Source organism: Cornus florida, unplaced genomic scaffold, assembly GCF_030987335.1.
Source record: "Cornus florida cultivar Cherokee Brave unplaced genomic scaffold, ASM3098733v1 CherokeeBrave_3.0.0_Hap2_Chr11, whole genome shotgun sequence".
Taxonomy (NCBI): domain Eukaryota; kingdom Viridiplantae; phylum Streptophyta; class Magnoliopsida; order Cornales; family Cornaceae; genus Cornus; species Cornus florida.
The window spans coordinates 11,228,098-11,235,365 of NW_026775581.1; the positions used below are offsets into that span (position 1 = coordinate 11,228,098).

General features: G+C 37.8%; 1 pseudogene; it reads right to left on the reverse strand.

The window, feature by feature from the left end:
• Positions 1 to 6,968: 6,968 nt before the first annotated feature.
• On the reverse strand, positions 6,969 to 7,067 carry LOC132287338 (small nucleolar RNA R71; annotated as a pseudogene).
• Positions 7,068 to 7,268: the final 201 nt, after the last annotated feature.

A 7,268-nucleotide genomic window follows, 5' to 3' on the forward strand; every position in this document is an offset into this window, starting at 1 on the left:
GCTAATGAGACCACAAAATGGATTTTAATTAATTCTTTTAATTAAAATCTCTAGATTTTCAAACTTAACCAAATGCTCTCAATTTAACATATCTTAGAAAACATATCAAGGACTAATGTAATATCACTTTACAAGCTTATTTCATGCAAGTTACACCTATGTAAATTAAACTTTCACTAAAGTTAAATATAAAATAAAGGTTGCAATTCTCATGCAATTAATCCCAATTTAATATATGTGAACAACCACACCAAATCTTAATTTTCTAGCATGCCACAATTCAATTCCAAGTTGTATATCACCATGAGGATTAAATCTTAAACAAGGAAATTAATTAAATGAAAGGTTTTAAAACCTCACCGAATATTCTAAATCAAATATATGTGAAGCTATATGGCATGTAGATCAAGAATATCAAGTCAGAATTCAAATGGAGTGAATAGTGCACTCGGGGCAAATTAATTAATAATTACTAATTTTCAAAACACCTCCAATTACTTTCAAATTCAACTATGTTGAAGAGCATGCTAAGGTCTAATATAATATGCTAACACATATTAATTTCAAGCTAGTTAAGACCAGGTGAATTAATCTTTCACCTGAGATAAATATTAAATAAAATCTTTAATACTTATTCAAATGTTCCAATTTTAATACACGACAATGAGCATATCAAGGGGCAATATAAAATCATGCTATATGTTTAAACCAAGTCATGAGCAACCGGAAAAATTAGATCCCGTACAAGAAAAATAAATAATAGAATCTCTAGATTTTATATTTAATCATACAAACAAGTAGTATAAGCATCACAAGCATGCTATATAACAAGAATTTAAACCTAGAACATCTCCTACCTCAATTTGAGATGAAAATCCCAAAGGCCCACCAAAATAAAAAAACTCCGAATTCGACGATACCGAGAGGTTTTGTCGGGGACAGCACCGTGAACAAGAATCTGCAAGAAGCCCCATGAAAATCTCAACTTGACTCCAAACCCAAACTCAAAAAACCGTCGAAAATGGATTCTAATAAGGGCAAAAGGTAGAGCACGTCGAGGGAAGCAATAAATGCTAAGGCCGAAGGATTTCTACCAAGGAAAAGTGGACCAAAGGAGGAGAGAGAAAGTGGCAGCCATGGCTGCTAGGAAATCCGGCCAAGAGAGGTGGGGAAGATGACGAAAATCTAATTTTTCACTTTAGGGCATCCTATTTATAGTAAGTCTCAAAAACTGCCCCGAAAGGGCCCCGCTAGGTCCAAAAAAGTGGATTTTGAGCAGACGCGCTCTAACGGAAAAACTCCATGAACAAAAAAGATTGAAAATGAGAAAATATGAACAACAGAAGAAACAACATCAAAAACTGAGTCCCGAGCAAAAAGTTATGCCCCGAACAAGTTCGGCGGCAACCGGGTCCAAAAACTCTTAAACTGGAGAAAAATGAGCAGAAGGAAATTTTATGAATTTACGAGTCAACGAAAAGTGAAAATGAATCCCGTACGAGGATCCAGGCTACAGACAAGACATTTTTCCAATAACTTTCGTTAATTGCATAATGGCCCTTACAAAAAGGGTTAACTGCGAAACTGCCCCAGAATGAAAATATCTTCCAAAAGATATTTTCTTAGATGCCCCTGAAATAAAATATCTTCAAAAGATATTTACGAAAGACACTCCAAGAAATGAAAAAGATTCTAAAGAATTGTGCATCCATACCCCTTTGGGCACCGGGAGCAACCAGAGTACTTTCTTACAAAAGTAAAGATACGTATTTCGAGGAAACCACTCAAGATGAAGGCACGTGAATTCAAAAACCAACTCTGAGCACGAAAAGTGAGGTTGTGCCAAAAACTGACAAACGGAGATAAGACGAAATAGGGAAAATGACAGAATAGGGAAAAGACGAAATAGCGCATAGTGTCAAAAAACGAAAAATGCAAAAATGACTCGGTCCTCAAAGGAAGTTGTCAATTCACATGAAAGAGTCTCAAAAACCAATTTTGAGCACTCGAGATGACACTAAGTGACACGAAACAGAGCTCAAAATGGAAAATTAAATAAAAAAAATTCATTCGTAAAATTTCAGGAAAAAGGAAAGGAAGACAAATGACCGGGTCGTTACAACCATGAATAGGAAACTTACCCTCAATAGCCTGAGGTGCCTGAACATCCTGTGGCATGGGGTTGTACACCCTGCCATAATGTAGCTGCTGCGGTGCCTGTTCCTGAGGCTGTCGGGGTACTGGTAAAGCCAGATAAGTCTGTCCCTGAATCCGTGGAACCTGTAGAGCGGGTAGAAGTACTGGCGCCCTCTGCCCCTGCTGCATATGTTGTCCCTGTCCCTTTCCTAATTTAGTACACTGCCTGTTAGTATGACCGTACTCTCCATAAATGTAACAACTACTTTGGAAAGTACCAAATGACCTCCTTTGTCGGTTAGCTGGTGGCTGACCCTGTCTTGCCTATGGTCCCCCATTCTGCTACCTCTGAATAGGTGCCCCATTCCTGTGAGTATCTGAACTACCCTTGTGCTTTTTCCAAGGCTGCTGTCCCTGAAATTTGCCCTTGTCATTTTATCGGTGTCCATTGCCATTCCCTTTCTCAGCTGACTGATTAGCAGAGTCTCTATCACCCCACTTCTCACCTCGATCCTGTCTGAAGTCCATTGTCAATTGATACTGCTGCAAAGCAGCATCCACTACCTGAGCATTGGTAGTGTAGGCTGGACAGCCTATAGTAGCTCGCTTAATAGACCATATGAGTCCCTTAATGAAACTATTACGTTTCTTTTCCTCTGTATCCACCTCCTCTGGAGCAAAAAGAGACACGTACGTGAATTGCTGCTCATACTCTGTCACTGTCATGTTCTCCTGCTGTAGATTAAGGAACTCAGTCTTCATAGCTGCCCTGACTGCATAAGGAAAGTACTTCTCATCAAAATGTGCATTAAACTGATCATAGGTCAATGACATCCTCTCCTCTGTGGTGGTAACTAACTCCCACCACTGTAGTGCATCTCCAACTAGTTTGAAAGTAGTAAGCATCTACTTCTGAACCTCTGTGCACTGAACCATGCAAAGATGTTGCTCAATGTCTTGTTTCCATTGGTGAGCTGCTTTCACATTAGGGGAGCCTGAGAACTCAGGTGGGCTCCCCTTTGTGAAAGAACTCCTAGCCTTCTCTTAAGTATCAGTCAAAACAACCGGTGTTGGTATCGGTACCGGCTATACCTGTGGCTGATACCAAAGTGCAGCTGTTACGCCTGTTTTTATGCCTGAGCAATGAGGTCGTTGATGTAAGGAGGATACTCTGGATCTCCTTCCTGATCCCGAGTCTATTGAACTTCCTCCTGCTCTTCCTGAAACTAACCATCATCCTGAAACCCAAGCCTTTGCTGCTCTTCCTCCATTTGCTGACGCCGTAGGAGATATTGTTGCCTATGTGCCGCTCTCCTTTCCTTTCTAGTTCCTTGCATGTCCTGTCCTCATCTAGCGTTAACCAACCTGTTAACATAGAAAGACAGACATCAGTACATTTTAAACAGACCGTAAAGGAATACAACGAATCCTAAACTTAAGCACTAATCAAGAGAAAACGCTACGCGGAAGTCTTATACCATATAAGCCTACAGACACTTGAACCTGGAGTGCTCTGATACCAACTGGGATACCCCTCGAATCTGAGACATGGGTTGATCAGGCCCAAGCCCAAACCCGAGGGAAATATCAAATAATTAATATTTAATCGAATACGGAATACAAAATGAAATAAGAAATAAATAAAAGTTAAATGAATTTTAAAAAAATAAAATCCTTTAAAATTAAATGCTTAAAATCTAGCATTTCAAAACCCTCCAATAGTTTAACAATTCGAAAATCCATCTCTAGTGGACCCCTAATTAAAACCAAACTAAAATGAAAGTAAACTGAGAGAACATCTAAAGTTAAACCATGGAGAGAAGTCCTACGTCGTCAGAAGAGTGAGTGATAGTCTCTGCTCAGCACAATCGAGTCTATGACTGGAACTGTCGAACACCTGAAAAATAGAAGTGGGTCAGGCCCATAGCTGAATTAGAGCATTAAAAGAAGCAATCTCAAGCCTAGTGGAAGAAAGGAGCAAAGTGGAAGCAAGGTGGTGAAAAAAGCCTTCTCGGATCGATCGAACCAAGTTACGATTGATCACACTATGATCATTCCAACCTTGCCATGATGGATCGAGCCCTTTATCCTTATCATCAGGAAAATTTCTTATTTGATCGATCCAACTTTTCCTTCGATCGATTGAACCCTTTTGATCTCATCCTCAGCTACCACTTTTGTCCTTTTTCCAAAAATATCTTAGCCTTGTCCTTATCCAAAAAGTGTGCCGCTATAGTTCAATCGATTCGAGCAACCATGTGATCAATCGAACTGCCTCAAATTACGTACAAAATAGAATTCAAGACAAATTAAAGGTGTGCTTGTGGTGCAATCATTTGGAGATCCTAGTGCACGAGGTCTGACCATTGGGTGTGACATTTGAGCTACTTATATAAGGATTTTTGCTATTTTGAGTAAAGGAGGTTGGTTAGAGAGAGAAACTTGGCAAGAGATTAGAGAGAGAAACTTACAATTTGGAAAAGTTCTCCCACTCATCTAGGGTTTCTACTAAGAACACAAGAAGAGGAGGATGAATTCTACCATGGAGATAGCCCATGAAGGTTAGATAACAACATCAATGAGTTGCTAAACCAATCTCTTGGGGTTAGAGATAGCCCTAAGCATGCCTCCTAGACTTTGACATTTTGTAATTAATGGGGATTTGTGTTGTAATTCTTGTTTTGATATCTTATATATATATAAATCTTGTTTCTACAATGATTTGTGTAGTTTAATACTTTCAATTGATCATTTCATTCTATCCATATGTCTATGTATGCTAGAAGGAATGTTCATGTGTTTATTTCTAGATTTTGTGACATCGATGCATGTCTATGTGTATTAATATTATGAATCTAGTGATAGTTAAGGCATGGTGCTTAAATGGATTACTCTTGTGGTTTATTTGATGGTTCATACTTATTTCTTAATGAATTGTGCTACCTCCTTAGTTTAATTATTTAATTTTCAAGTCACTAGCTTAGCTGTAATGTAATTGCATTACTTTCTTAAATATGTGGACAATCCATTCTTGTTGTTTAATGTGCTATGCTTATGAATGCAAGTGGTAAATTTCTCTAACCTAATAAGTGTACATTAATTATGGACTTATAGAAGGATTAATGGTTTAATTTGATATGTTGTGCTATTTACTAGATTGACTAGACAATGTATGCTTACTTTGCCATCCATGTTTGATATTTCAATTAATGGCACACGCTTTCATTTACAACACACAATCCCCCTAATCCATCAAATATTGAATGTCTAGGAAGGTAATGCTTAGTGGTGAACTCTATGTTCCAAGACTCCTCTCTCCTATCCTCTAACCTCAATTGTTTTAGTTGTTTTACATTGCATTTCTTTAGTTTAAAGTGTAGTATAATTCAACTAACAAACCATCTTTTGATCATTCGACCTACTAATCCATCATTGATTTCAGGAGTACCGCTCATTTCCCTTGGGATGATCCATTCTTACTCTAGTTACATTAATAGTTAGTAGTGGTAATGCCATTCTATAAATTAAAACTTGGCCACACTACATTTCACACACCACTTTTGTGGTAATTTGAGTGCTTAATGATGGCACGACCAAGTTTTGGTGCCCTTGCCTGGGATTAGCAACGTCGTATTTTGGGAATAAATTAGGAATTAGTACTCTTTTGATCTTGCCTTTATTTTATTTTATTTTGGTTATTTATTATGTTTGTTCTTGATTAGCGAGGTGCATTGAGCAAAGGAAGTGAATAAAAGGATTCAAAAGTAAAGAAACAAGCTAAGCTAAGCAACGCAAAAACAAAAGCTAAAAATATAAAAATAAAATTTGCAAAGCAAAGTAAGGCAAAAATTGAAAAATAAATTGAAGTTGCTCAAGGACCTTTTGTGAGCTTTTTTAACTTTCTCTCTTAGTTAAATCGTTGGCTCGTGTGGTAGCAAGTTTTAATTTCCTAAATAGATCGTCGGCCCATGTAGAGGCATTTATCATTCTTGCTTATTATTGAAAGCATCGGAGTATGGGATGATTGTATGTGGAGGTTTGTTGATTGATTTGTTGCAGAGGATAAGTGCTTGCTACTTGCTACTTGTTATTTGTTTTGATTGTGCATGCATGGTCGTAGATCATTGAATCCTACTCTTGTCCCACTTAATTTGAATCTTGAATCCATTGTTCGTAATCCAAGGGGAAGGGGTAATTTTAGTGACTCCATTTCATCAATGGAGGAAAGTAATGAAGACCATGAGGTGAACCTTGGTCACAATGACCAACAAGGCATCCTTCACCCTAATATGCACCAACATCGTGACCATATTCAAGTACCATTAGGCATGCCAAGACCTTTCATTCTATAACAACAAGGCTAAGTTCCAATGGGCATTTTTTCAGCCAATTTTTGTTCTACCCCCACCTCCTGTTGTTCAAGTAAATCATGGTGCTCGTGTCGAGCCACCGATTGTGAATCCACCTCTTGCTTTCAGATATCATTATGTGCCAAATGAGTATAATGCACCAAGATGCATTCAATTACTTCCATTTAGAGCACACCATTATGAAATTAAATCACAAACAATTAAAATGCTTCCCAATTACCATGGGCTACCAAATGAAGCACCTTACAAGCATTTGGATGAGTTTCTTTAAGTGTGTTCCACCATGAAATACATGAACATGCCGGAAGAGGTTTTGAGGTTAAAACTCTTCTATTTCACCCTTAAAGATAAAGCAAAATATTGGTTCAATAATTTAAAGCCTTTTTCAATAACTTCTTGGGCAGAGATGCAACAAGAATTCTTAAAAAAGTACTATCCAGTTTCAAAGACCAATGCAATGAGAACTTCAATTCGAAGATTTTCTCAAGGGCAAAGGGAAATGTTTTATGAGGCATAGGAGCGCTTAAATGACTTGCTTAGGAAGTGTCCACATCATGACATTCCTAAATGGCAATTGGTTCAATTTTTCTTTGAAAGGTTGTTAGATAATTATGAAGGAATGGTTGATGCCTCTATGGATGGTTCTTATCGAGCATGAGTGAGAATTCAATGCATTGATCCTTATCATCTAAAAATGGTAGAAATCTAGGTGGAGGGAAGAATGTTAGCTTGTATCAAGTTGACCATTCAATGATATAGTAA